Raw genomic sequence first — 14,735 nt, 5'->3', positions numbered from 1 at the left:
AGGCTCAACATGTTACATTTCCAATTGGAATCCCAACATCTGAAGAAAAGATACCACCTATTTATTTATGAGCTAGCTATGATCACACTCATTCTGAGAGGTTCATGGTGGAGGGCACAAACAAAAGAATTGCAATGAAAACACTAAGGCCGATGCCTATATTTCTATTTCTTTCCTCCACCCTACATTAGCATCACATAGGCAATATAGGAAAAATGGAACTTTGTTAAACAAGAAAAAATTGTGACCATGTAAAGTCACGACAAGATGTATAGAGTTAACATTTCAAACCTATACTTAAGGCAGACCAAAAGGAACAAGACAGGGAGAAGGACTAGGCCAGATTCTCTTTTTATTCTTGATTTCTAGATGATATGGTAGGTCCTAATTGTTTGTGCCTTCTCCAAGTTGATAGGACAAAAGACACTGAATGGACCTCATGTCCCTCCCTGCTCGGGCATACGTAACACTTCAATAAACTCTACCTGAGATTGTCTGAATATGAGTTTGTTTAAATTTAACGGCTCTACTATAATATATGTTATAATATATATATATTATTCATAATATATAATGTAATATATGAATAACTATGTATAATTCGGCTGATAAAGTAGTACATCAAAACTCAATGTGAGTTAGAAAGAAAAAAGTGGAGATTCCTCTTTTCAAAGAAAAACAAATTTTCAGTACTATGTAACATCAGCAAATAATATCATAGAAAAAAATAAAGCTAGTACCTAGCTCAGTGGTCTTACCACAGTGTCCTGGGGTGCTCTGGGGTACTATGGAGGCTCAGGAGTCACTGGGGGGCAAGAGGGAAACCCATGGAGGGAAGTGCCACTTCTGTGGGTTTCATAGGGTGGGTCCTCTATAAGATGCTGTTACAAGAATGATTCTAGTCCTTTAAAAAATTAGTTTGAAAATGTAGATAATTCCTCTGACTTAAGAAAAACCAAAATAAAGCTTTTCCCTGAGATATAAAAATTTGCGCCATTAAAAAATTTTTTTCTAGATGTCAGTGTGGCATTATTGATAAAGCTAAAAACTGGCAATGATCTAAATATCCAATAATCAATAATTGGTATATACCTAGTATCGTGTTTTAGGCAATATTAAAAATGATATTGTAGTTTTTAAACATTTTGACATTGGAAAATGTTCATAATAAACTTGTAGGGTTTAAAACAGATAACAAAAGATTAGCTATGGTATAATCTGCTTTTATAATAGCTATATATTTATTATATGAAGTTTCATGTATATATATAAAATATAAATATATATACAGAAATGAATATGTATATATGTCCATAAGCTTCTTATCCCCTTTTCCTCCCTTCTGAAATTCATCACAAAAGTTTAATATAACCAGTCTCTCAAGGCAGCACAAAAGTAAGGAAAGGAACTGAACAAACAAAGCCAGAACTCTTTCAGCAGGCAGAAGGAAAAAAAAGATGAGAAACACCCGTAATATAATTTTGTCTCCTGACACAAACTGATTATATACTGTTTCTAATCACTTCAGGTGACTCGAAGACATGGATTTTGGAATTAAAAAGACTTAGATGTAATGTCCTACTTTTTCCTTTTTCATTCTCCATGCACTCTACTTTCTCCATTAACCTTTCCTATCTTTTCCAATACTGTCTAAAGATATTTCTGGTGTCATCAATTAGGCTAACATGGGAACAAATGCCATTCACAGCACCCGACATCTAGTATGTTCTCAGTATATGTTCCTTCCTCCCTTTCCTTACTGTAAATTGTGCCTAAAAACATGTTCATAGTCTTAAATAATAATAATGAATCTAAGCCACACGAATTAACATTTTCCTTGAAAACTCCTAAATAGGCAGTACAAGTCAGTAGCAAAGTGAGGTTTGGGGCTGTCCCAAGGACCAAACATTTAAAAATGAGAACAAGATGCTGAATAAACCCAAACCACAGCCAGTTTGTAGTTACTATTCTCTGGATCTGACTCCAGAGTTCTGGTTAAACAGAAGGGCGCTGTCTGTTGGCCAGGTTTCACTTTCCAGCACTTTTCCCAGGGATCTTGGCCCCACTTGAATTCCCATCTGTGTGCCTGTGAACACTGTGCTAACTGTGCAGATGAGGAGCACAGGCATGCTGCTGCAGTAGCTGGCACAGGCCCCCCCCCAGCAGGCTGCAGGCATCTCAGCCCAGCCAGCTTCACTGCTGAACAGCGATCAGGGCTGCAAGCTGACACTTCCTTCAGAATGGTACAAAAAGAAAATGCGTTTTACAGCGTTCATTCACCCCTTTCTTACAGTAACACAGAATATAAACTCATAATTAAGTGTTTTTGTTTCATTTCGTTTTTTCCTAAGGCTTCTAAGAGAGAAAATTTGCAGACTCAAGAGAAAAATCTACACTGATTTCCAGGCAATATCTCAAGACAATAACATCTTCAATTATAAAGAAAAAAGCTCACAGTGAGGTATCTTCACACAAATATCAGTTAATGGCTCTTTCATGTGGCCGATTCATGTGACTTTGGGTAAGTTATTAAACTTCTCTGTGCTTTAGCTTCCCGATCTTTAAAATCGGGCCATAACAGTAAATACTCAAATGGTTACTATGATAGTAAAGAGTCAAATTTATAAAATGCTTAGAACAGTATATGGCACAAAGTAAGCATTAGATCAGGATTTGATTGATAATATACTTATATACCACTGGGCCCAAGGAATAGACTTGGGTGAGGAGAAGGAAGACAATATTCAGTGAGCATCTATTCAGTTAGGTGATTTCATATATTACGTCATTTCTCTTTATGACCAACTCGGAAATGGGTATTATTGATCTTATTTTACAGAAAAGAAAAAAGGCTCAAATAGAATAAAGTTATTTGCCCAGTTTACACAGCTAGCAAGTAACAGCTGGGATCTGAAGAGGTTGATTTGAGTCCAAATCTTTATGCCACACGTTGCACATAATATTAATAATGTTGGTAACAGCTACTCCTTCTTTCATTCTCAATTCCATGCCCGTTATTGCACTTAATTATTTCAAGAATCCTTTGTGACAGTGCATAGGACCAGTCTCTACCAGTATCCATGGCTTATACAACTCAATCTTCTGTCTCTGGTGGCAGCAATAAAGGACTTGCCAAAAGAAGGTCATAGTCCTTGCCCCTTACTGAAACAGTTATAAAGTTAGTTCCTAAAGTAGCATGCTAGATATTCATTTACCAAAAGTAATACATTTGGAAAGAACCATAAAAAAAATATAATCCATCAATGGAAAGGATGCAATCGAAGATGAAAACAGAGACATTTGAGAGCAGCAGTCTATAGAATTTCTTTACTTTATTAGCAATATATTTTTAATAACATATCCCTAATTGACTCACATGACAAGTAGACAAATACAACTGATAAAATAAAATAAATATAAATAGAAGTTCTGAAAAAATTTCCTAACATTCTATTTTGGCATCACTTGACTCAGAACTTAACAAATGGTAGAAAGGAAGAAGGGAGAGATAGGGGAGGGGAAATAAAGAGAAATGGAGGAAAGAGGGGAAGTGGAGGGAAAGGAATGGAAAAAATAATGACGAAGGAAGGAGCAGGGGGCAAAAGAGAAGAGGTAGGGAGAGGAAAGAAAAAGAGGCATGGAGACAGAAAAAATGTTTACTGAGTACCCGCTCCCTCAAAAAGCCTTACGGTAGGAAAACGTTTAGAACTCTTCCAGTTGAATAACTTATATCTCTACTGTGTTCTAAACTTGTATCTACGGAGAGGATCTCTATTAAGTTTTAGAAACTTTCTTACTAATTCTTCATATTTTGCTTTTAGATTCTGAGGAGACCCCAGCCTCTTTCCCGTTTCTTCTGTAACAACACCCCTGAAACCCCGGAGGCCTGTTGGATGGTGCAGGTTGATTGATAACCACTGTGTCTTCCAGCAGACGATTCCACCCATGAGATCACAGATGGCAACATGACTTGCAGTAATTTTCTCACCAAAAAACACTAGGCTCAGGCATCCAGACCATATTCAGCAGAGAATCTTTTCTAGTAGAATCCATAGAGGAGACTTTTCACAGCCATAAGCTTTTAGTTGAGTTGTTAACAGAGTTTTCCATCACTGACTGTTTAAGAAAATACTAAAAGGCTCCACACAGACTTCTGCTTTACAATTTTTAGATCCCCAGCCTGGCTATGTGCATCGAAATTCAGTCTAGGGGAATAACGCTGGTGATGTTTGTTATCTGCTATCTGCTTCCTCAGGTGTGCAGAAACTCTTCCCTGAGGAGCAGGCGGCCTCCTTGGCCAGCAACAATGACAAGAAGAATAGAATAAAGTGCTATCAAACCTCTTCTGACTTTGGGTGGATGGAGTGTCACATAAGTTGGGCTATAGAATGGATCATCTATTCTGGTCATTGTACTCAGTGCTTAAAAAATTCTGAACATCCTTTTTGCCCATGGGAAAGGATAATGTGGATGAATAAAACCTTTTTGGAGTGGAAACTTACTTAATTTTAAATCTTGGCTTTGCCATAAACACATTAGCTGTGTGACTTTGAGCAAGTTACTTGGTTTCTCTACACCCTGGTTTCTTTGTCATTAAAATAGGAAATATAATACCTACCTTGAAAGGTGAGATTTGATAAGATCATGTAGTACAGCAGCCAAATATACTAAAATTACTTTTAAATTGCATTGCTCTCCCTTTATCTTTTCCTTCCTTCTCCTTTCAGATAGGTAGAAAAACTCTGTCATTCTTTGCCTCAAGGTTTGGGCTGGTCAAAAAGTAAGGGTGACCAAATATTAAAGGCTCTTGTCTTATGTAAACACTAAAGTCCACTGAAAAAAGAATGTCGAGCAATAGTTAGAGAAAATGTGATATTGAAATACACCATTCTTAATAGCAACCAAAGGCACAAAGACCTAAATAAGTGAAGATGTGGATAAAGACAGATAGAAGACTCACTGTTACAAAATTATAAAGATGTCAATTCTCTCCTAAATCTATAAATTTAATGTAACTCAATAAAAATATTGTAAATTTCCAAACCAACTACAAAAGTTATGCAGAAGAGCAAAGAGCTAAGAATGGCCAAGACATTCCTGAAGAACAAGGTACTCGGAGTGGAAGGTGACAAGAGATTTGCCTAATCAGATTTAAAGCTTACTATAAAAGTAAAGGAGTCAATGACAGTGTGGTACTGACATAAAGACAGACAGGCCTAAAACCAGAAGTGAATCCACAACAGAGAATCCAGAAATGAATTTGCCCATATACAGAAACTTGACAGACAACAGAAATGCCACTGCAGATCATCGGGTAAAATAAATGGTGCTGAGACAGTTAATAGCCATAATCCGAAAATAAATGGTCAATTAAAGACGTGTGTGTGTGGTGTGTATATGTAAAATGAACTTGCAGTAAGAAATAATTTTTTTTAATAAGACACCAAAGTATAAATCTTAAGAAACAGTTTGACAGATTTAAACATCTTTAAATTTTTTAAATCTGTTAAAAGACGTTATTTTAAAAAGTGAAAATATAAATTGCAAATTGGGAGAAGATACTGCAACGCACATAACTGTCATGAACTAGCAAGAAGAATATATAGGAACTTCTACAAATCAACTAGAAGAGAACAAGTCAAAAGCAAAATGACAAAAGACATGAAAAGATATTTCACAAAAGATGAAATAAAAATACCAATAACAAATAAAAATCTCGATTTAATTAATTTGTCAAAAAAGCAAACTGAACTACAAAATACAATTTTCATGGGCCAATTTGACAACAATTTAAAATTCTAACCAAATCAAGTATAGAAAAAGATGTGGAACAATAGGATTTCTTATATACTACTCATATTGAAAACAATTTTATTCTATTTTAGAAAATAATTTCACATTATATAGTAATGTTAAAAATTGTACATGATCTCATTCAGTGATGCCATTCTTAAATATATACGTACATTTGAGAACCCCATTCACACAAGCACCAAGATGCACAAGAGATGTTTGGCAGCATTATTCATGACAGTCTCACACTGAAACCGACCTAAAGGTCTATCAACAGGAGAGAGATGAATAAACTGTAGTTTAATTATACAATGGAATGCTATATCACATTGAAAATGAATAAATAGATTCATCTATCAACACAGACAATTCTCATAAACCATGGGGAATGAAAAAAGCAAGTTACAGAAGAATACATACATATAGATGATATCATTAATAGAAAATTCAAAATCATGTAACAATAAACAATATATTATTTAGAAATATATCATATAAAGTAAAATTATATATAAAAGCAAGATTTTAATAAACATGAAGACATCTTACCTCTGGCAGTAAGTGTGGGAGGCATAGGTAGGGAAGCCTTGAAGGGGCCTCCAGCAGAGCTGGTAATACTTTCCAAGCTGGGTGGTAGTTCCATGGGTTTGCATTATATTATTCTTCACATATCTTACATGTTACATATATTCTTTCACATGTATAGAATATTTCAAAATAATTTAATGAACTTGTGGGATCTAATGAAGGCCGATAAAATGTTAGGAGAGGTTTGATGGAAGTTATTCTGAGAAGAGGATTCTTTAGATTCTGAGAAGCTACACAAAGCCAGCTGTCCCTCTCTCCTTCTGGAAGATGTGGTATATGAATATAAGGCCTGGAATCTCTTTAGCCATTTTCTCCCAGCAGAGGAATAGAGCTTAGGATCAATATCATATCACAGTCAACACAGCATAGAAACAGAATGAAACTGGCACCTTATGACACCGTTAACTGCTGAATCAAACCAATCCTGAAGCTCGCACTACCTGTGGACCATCCAGATGTATGTTGGTAGATCTCCTTGTTGTTTAAAATACATAAATACAGGTGGGGGTAATTTTCTCAAATACTAGGAAAATAATCGATTAAAAATAAAATAATGCTGGATATAGATACTCTCAAGAAAAAGGAGGAAAAAGACTTTTGGGGTGGGGGGGAGAGAGAGAGAGAGAGAGAGAGAGAGAAAGGTAGGGAGAGAGGAAGAGAGGGAGTGTCAAGATGGGAATAAAAGATCTACACCCATCTCCAGCAGTGAAGACTCAAGTGTTGTTCAGGAAAGACCTCAGGATGGCTTCTAGGCACTGTCTGCGACAAGAGGCAAGCAGTCAAGTGCAGCAAATGAGCAATGACTGGAACTTTGGAGCAGTGCTAACAGGTGGGAACAGAGCCCCAAGAAAAGCCAAGGTTATGCTTGCTGCCACCCAGGAGGAATGGGAGCTTTAAGAACAGGATTTAATATTTCAAAAAATGTGCTATTTCTTGCATACGTAAGTTAGTAGACCAAGATTCAAATCTGCTACATTGGCAAAGCCCCAACATAGAATTTCCCAAAATAAGCTTTAGAAAACACTTAATCTCTGTGAAGAAAGGTTTCATGTTCATATAGGTTTAGGAAATGTTGTATGATACAACCTTTTTTTACTGATTCATAATACACCTTAGAATATTAAAGTCCTACAACGAATCTTTCTCTGAATGCATTCAGCAATAAACTTTTCTAGACGAACCTCTATCACAAGCTGAGACACTGAAATTTCATGAAACACGTTTTGGAAAACATTGTCTCCACATAGCACAGGAGGTCAGCCTCCCTGTCTTTGGGGATGCATTACCATTATCCTCTCACTCAGAATACAAAGCAGAACTCTAGGCCCATTTATTGCAGTCTCGAAAAGTGACATTTTTTTTCATTTCCTAGGGAAGCAATGGCCTTGTGCCAGGTTTGAATTCACCACAAGATGAAGTTCGACATTCTTCAAATCTGAGTGCTTCTGCTGTCACCATAACAAACTGTTGATGAAAATCTCTACCAGCAACTGTCAAATCACACGAGTTTTTCAAGTAAACAATGCAAGAGCACTCTGGGAAAGCATCCCCTTTTCTACACCCATCCCCTTAAAATGCCTATGTTTGTATTTACTGTTTCCTTCATAGAGTACAAACCAGACAGAGAGGACTGGGGTTAGTATTTTTTAAATAATATCAGAATAATATTAGAATTTAATAACATCTGACATTCTTTTATTGATCAAAGAAGTTTGAGCTGAAGAAATACATGTCTACTCAAGGTTCTTGAATTGTTTACTTGTGGATTCTTGAGGTGGAAAAATAAGTAATAGGAAAAGAAGCTGAGTAGAGACAAGGTTGAGCAAAGTGAAATGCCTGAATTACTGAAGGTGGGAGAGGCTGGGGACAAACTCATGAAAGATTGCCCCATGCTTGCTTCAGGCCACTCCGCTGTTAAAGGAGTTACAAAGACAGATTTTGCCGCTGGGTCCTCTGAGTTCACTTTGCATAGCAGGTGTGTTTTTAAAAGACTGTGGGTAAATTAGAATCTTAATAAATTTTTTAAAAATTTAATATGAGTTGGAATAGGTTCAGGGTATAGTATTATGTTGGAAAACTAAGATAAAACTTGCATATATATTATATATATACATATATACACATACACACACATACGTGCACATGCACGCACACACACACACCACAAGTGCCCACATATATAATATATGCATAGTTTGAAGTTTTTCATTATTGAGAGATGATAATCAGGTAAAATTCCCTCTAACTAGGAAAATGTTTTACAAAGTTTAAAAAGAAAAATACTAACGTATTAACTATGTTTGACTTTGGATGTTATGATTATGGCTGGTCTTTTTCTTCCTTTTAGTCTTATGTATGCTCCAAAGTTTCTGTGATAAATGGGAATCTCATCTCTGAACCATATAACATGTTCCCACTGAATGAAGCAGTGAGGTGCCAATGGCATTGGAAATGACCAGGTATTTTTAACAATAGACCTCCTTAGTATATAAAGCACAAGGGTGGAACAAGGACCTATGTGTGTGGGGAGGTAAACTTCCGGGAACATCATTCCACATATGAATATTGGTGGATCTTGAGAGGATATTTAGATTGTTTCAAATTGTTCCTTAAGGTAAATAAAGCTGTGATATAAGCCTTTGTTCTAATTTTAGCTTTTTCTTTTTTAGAATAAAGTCTCAAAAGTAAGATTAATGGATCGATGAATATTAATATCTTAAAGTTCTCAATGCATGTTGCATATTGCTTTCCAGACTGATACCAACAAATATTTATACCGAGAATGTACAAACAGATCTATCTTAATTTCGTAGCTTTAAGTATTAAAAATTTTATTTAACTTTTACCAATTTGACAAACAGAAAATGATGCCTCATTTTAGTTTAGTTTTCATACTCTTTGATGACTAGGAAGGTTATACTTTTCCTGTAGGTTTATATGCCATTTGTATTTTCTCTTGTGTGAATTGTTTTTCTTTTTAACTGCATTATCTTTTGATGTTTGGGCTTTTTTTCTTTTGAGATAGATATAAATAAAGGTATTTATATATAAATTTTTTACATTAAGTTTATTAATCTTTTGTCAAATATGTATTGTGAATAGTTTTATGGTCATGTTTTAATTTTTTTATGTGATAACTTGTTTTTTCCTATTTTTTCTTTGCTTTTAAGCTTTCAAAATCCTTCTCTCTTCAGAGATCAAATATTCACTTAATTTCCTTAGAGTATTTTTTAAAGTTCATAAATGTCACTGAAAGAACTAAAGTGAACTCTTTGAACATTTTTTGTTTTTTTTTAATTTTTTTTACATATGTGTGTGTGTGTGTGTGTGTGTGTGTGTGTGTGTGTGTGTGTGTGTGTGTGTGTGTGTGTGTGTGTGTGTGTGTGTGTGTGTGTGTGTGTGTGTGTGTGTGTGTGTGTGTGTGTGTGTGTGTGTGTGTGTGTGTGTGTGTGTGTGTGTGTGTGTGTGTGTGTGTGTATTTTTTTTTTTTTAAATATTTTTTTAACCCTACAGCACCTGGTCTTCCTAGGTGGTCTCCCATCCAAGTACTAACCAGGCCCGACCCTGCTTAGCTTCCAAGATCAGACAAGAACGAGCACGTTCAGGGTAGCATGGCCATAGACTGAACATTTTTTTAAATGGCCTCTCCTTTCCCCACACTTATCCCTTTTATCTGTTATGTAAATAAATACCGATCCATCCATCAAGTTGTCAAAAGTGAAGTATATAGGCTTCTGTTCCCATTTTATATCGGCTCTCTCTATTAGCCTTCCCTCACTGTAGTGTCCACCAGACTACTCAAGAGGCTGAGTGACCCCCATCCCCTCAACACACACACATAGACAGTCCCAAAGACATTTTGTGGAGTGGCTGGAAGAGGGAGGGCTTGCAAGTTAAGAAGATGACATTTGATGATAAAAATGAAAGAAATAGTAAAATGCATACATCATGTTGCCTGGGAGTGAGGGGCAGGGGTAGCATTCTACTTTGCTGCCGCTCTCTCAGAGAGTAATATTAGGTGGAAAACCTATTCATAACTCAAGTACTGATGTAATGAAAGAACGCTGAACTGCAAAGGAGGAAGCCTAAAGCTCCAGTCCTGATTCTGACTCTAATGACCTTGGATAAAGTCAATGAATTTCCTAGGACCTTGGATCTTTCATCTATAAAACGAAGGTCTTAACTATTTCAGCATGCAGTTGGGAAGTTCACAGGCCAATTGTGCAAATACATTTAGTTTGGCTCACATGGTGTTTTAATTATTGTTTTAAGGTACTAGGGTATAGCATTCTGTTTCTAAAAGCCCCTATTGACATGCAGTTAGTTTCACCCACTTAATGTTCAATACCTGGCTTCAGAAGAGGTCTAAATGATACCTAAAGTCCCTTCCTAAAAATTTATCCAGTCCCTCAGAAATCCATGTTAATTGTTATCTTCAAAATACACTGGACTCTAACCATTTCTCACCACCGCTGCTGCCACCACCCTGCTCCAAGTCACAGACATCTCTCGCCAGAATTATTGCAATGGCCTCCTAATAATAGATCTTCATGCTTCCATTCTAGCTCCTCTGTGTCTTTTCCCAGTAGAAGCAGCCAGAGTAGTCTTGTTAAGGCATAAATAAAGTCATCACTCAAACATCATCGAATGAGGGGCACCTACTCCGACCACCCTGTTTTATACAGCAATCTCTTTTCCAATGTCCCCCTCTCACATACTATGTAATACAATTCTGTGTTGTGGGTTTTGTTTTGTTGTTGGCTGTTTTGTTCCACTAGAGCAGAAGATCACAGATGACACGCATTTTTGTTTTGTTTAGTGGTGGCTGCAGCCGCAGTGCCTGGAATAGAGCCACACACAGAGGGAGTAAGAGTATTCAATAAATAATTGAATAATTACGAATTTATGGAGCTCCTCCTAGAATGAGTTCTTCTTGTTCTACGAAGTAATATCAGTTAAGTGTCATTTCAAAATGGAGATAGGATCCTGTCTTCTAACTTCTGTTATAGCAAACCACTTTATACCTACTCTACAGTTTGGAAAATTCTCAGCAAAGAAGTCACTTGCCAAATCAATGAGGGTTGGAAAGATATTCATGTTATAAGCAGATTAGTCCTTTATTAAACACAGTCCACAAAGACATGAGTTCAAACAGGAGAAAGACTTCTTTTCCACAGGCATGAAGTGAGGAATCAATATGAGAATCAATTTATAAAACAAACAAGGCAGCCAGTCCCAAAAAGCAGGCTTGGGGATGCTCATATGAAATAGGTCAAAGTTACATGATATCATCCATGTTCTTTAGCCCATCATCCCTCAGGGCCATCTCCAGGTCTGTTTGCTGAATTCAAACACGCTGACAATAAGATCTTTTGTTTCTCAGGAGTAACACATTCTCTTTCAAAGACTAGGAAAGGTCAAACCTGCACCCACCCCTGCCGGAAACCCGAGTTGCTTGCAACAGCTTTCGGATAAATCTCTTTCAAGTGCGGACTGAATGAAAACAAGCTCCCTAGCAAAGGCAACCACCTTCACCCAGATGGAGCTCCCCCTGCGCCTGGGGTTTCTGTCTGCCTGTCAGGTCCTTCCCTTCATCTCCCCACCTTTCATCAATTGAGGGTGTGGTTCAAGTAACTTTTCGATTTCACAGACCCACACAATCTAGAAATAAGAGAGATCGGAGGAACCATTCTAAGGTTGCCAACTTTTAACTGTGTGAAGCAAATGCACTCTTTCTAAAAAGACCTCAGCAAGATAGGTTGACATACTCGCAGGAAATAGTAGGTATGTAATCTCAACATAAATTTAATGATTTTAATTTATGAAGTACTTGCGGGTTTTTGTTGTTGTTGTTGTTGTTGTTGTTGTTTTCACAGTATGAGCTATAGGTCAGAGAGACTTTCTCAGGAACCAGCATTCGGGGAGCATTGATGTCTGTACTCCTGAATCCTTTATCCGGAACGATAAAACCTTAGAGTGATTCTGATACCAGGAAGCACGGCTATAACTCTGACTTGACACTTTACGCAAGAGCAAAAGAGAGGAACTTGGCCTAGCTGGGTTTCAGGCACACATACATTGAAGGTCCCCTCTAAGTCACAGCACTCTAGAGTAGTTAGAGTCTGGGAGAGAAGACAGCTCATTAGTAAGGTCCTGGATTTTAGGGAATGTATTCACAGTGGATGTGACACAGGCCAGGGTCCTTACAGAACTAAGCAACTAGCTTTTCTCCTCCAATAGCTTTTGCTGATTGGCAAATGGCACTTGGCAACTGACCAAATATGCATGGCCTTATACTGAGAGGGCAGTGGTAGGATAGTCAATCCCATTATAACTGGATAGCTACCAAATAAAACTTCAAAGCAGACAGTGCAAACTGGTGGTGCACGGGCTGAATGTGGCAGCCAAATATTTTGGGGAGAGGAACTTAAGAATATGTACAATATCACACACACACAATTAGTTGCCTATGTTTAAAGATTGTGATATTTACTTAAGACTCTGGCTTTATTTCTTTATTTCTGAATATTCTTGAAAAATTTAAAAATTTGTCAACGATGAGCTCTCATTCCAGCGTGGCTACCAGTGCAGTGCCTACAGCTGTGCAGACAGGCCATGCTCTCTTCCCTGGTCTGAGTCATTTCATTAGCTCCCTGGAAACTGCAAGCATCTGCCTTGACTCCCTGACTTAAGGTGTGGAAAGTTCTATAATTTATACTCCACCTAATCCCTAAAAAGATGGAAAGAGGCCTAGAAGAGATAAAAAAGGAGAAATGGGAGAGGAAAAGAAAGAGTGCAGTGAAATCAAGAAGAGGGTCACAAGCCTACAGTGTCCACTGCACAATTCTATATACTTAGCTGGAGACGGGCAACAGATTTGGTTCCACTTCTTCACAACTGACCTTAATTTAAAGCCTGAGACCTAAACAAAGTCAATTTTTCTCCCCGTAGTGAAAAATAATCTTTCTATTGTAACAACATTAAATCCCATTAAGCAATTAAACATGAGACAGCACTACAAAGCACCAAAATGTGTAGTATTGGTGACAAAGTGATCTAGGTGGTCCCTTGAGGGAAAGGGGTCCAACAAAGGAGCCCTCAACTGGGCCTTGGAAGATGGGCACAACACAGCCAGGCAAAGCACACCACAGGCTGTATAAATGAAAACACAACTGCATCAGAACAAAAGGAGAAAGAGTGACAAAGTCATTCAGCCATCAGATACTGCCTTAAATTTCCAGCAGCAATACTTGTCTTCCTGAAGTATTTTCTTTATTTGGATTCTTATCAAACTATGGGAAACACTAAGCTAGTTAAAAACGAAATGCCTCTTAGAGTGTAGTGCATAAGTACCTCAGCTTTGTGACTTTGGGACCTAATTTCCTTTCCTCTCTTCAAATCAGATCGCTTGTGCATGGTTTGACTAACTTGTTTGGTATGAGGGCTGAAGGGAAGGTTGATTGCCACCAAGCCGGGTCAGCAAGGGAAGGGTCCCATTCAGAGAGGCAGTCAATTGTCCTCCTGGCTCTGGCACTCCAGCACAGTATATTGCTTTTGCTTTCTCCCTCTCTTAAACCTGCATCAAGCATCATCAAGACAAATTCTAGCAACTACTAGACAACCCCACCAACATTTTTGCATGTGGCTGATGTAGAGTTTTTTGTGGCCCGAGTGAAATTAATGGCAAATCCATTCGGCAAAGTAAAACAAATCATGAATTAAAAAACAGCACCACTACTACTTCTTGGTTTATTAGTGGAGAAATATATATTTCGTGTATTTTCTTCAGTTCAATATCTTATCTGTATCAAAATGAGGAACAATGAGCTCTTCACATCAATAATGGAATTTCAAGCAGCCATGGGGATAGAACTATGATTTTCTTCCCTACATAAATGGAGATCTATAAGTTCTACAAGGAATGGATTCTTTCCAGACGAATCAATTAAAAAATTATAAAGCATTTTGATCGCTGAGTCAGATGGACACGAGAAGATCGCGTACTTCCTCCTCTCCTCTCTATATTGCAGAGGGTAGAAAGCTGAAATCGTTTTTCATAAGATATTGACTACATCCTCATATCAAAGCAGCCACAGTCATTACAGAGTCTGCCAGTTTTTCTGTAAGGAACCCTATCTGGGGAGGATTTACAAAACATTGGCTGCTTTCGATTCACAAAGAGCTAATTTTAAAGCTGAGGTCTCAGTTGCCATGCATTCATTTCTTTTGTATATCACCCATAGATAAAAGCCATTACTTAGGTCTCTGACCATCAGCATTTTACAAAGGTGATAATTGAGATAATAGTCTACTTTCTTCACAAAATACGTATTTTTTTCAAATCTGAGAATTAC

At 37.3% G+C, this 14,735-nt stretch overlaps 1 protein-coding gene and 1 pseudogene across 4 annotated transcripts in view; both read right to left on the bottom strand.

The window, feature by feature from the left end:
• ST6GALNAC3 (ST6 N-acetylgalactosaminide alpha-2,6-sialyltransferase 3) overlaps window positions 1-14,735 on the bottom strand; it is a 486,754-nt gene that overhangs the window by 306,322 nt on the left and 165,697 nt on the right. The window lies entirely within an intron of this gene.
• LOC112485868 lies at window positions 9,886-10,004 on the bottom strand (annotated as a pseudogene).

This window comes from Pteropus alecto, unplaced genomic scaffold (assembly GCF_000325575.1).
Source record: "Pteropus alecto unplaced genomic scaffold, ASM32557v1 scaffold25, whole genome shotgun sequence".
NCBI classification, from domain to species: Eukaryota; Metazoa; Chordata; class Mammalia; order Chiroptera; family Pteropodidae; genus Pteropus; species Pteropus alecto.
This window is presented reverse-complemented; position numbering and strand designations above follow the sequence as displayed.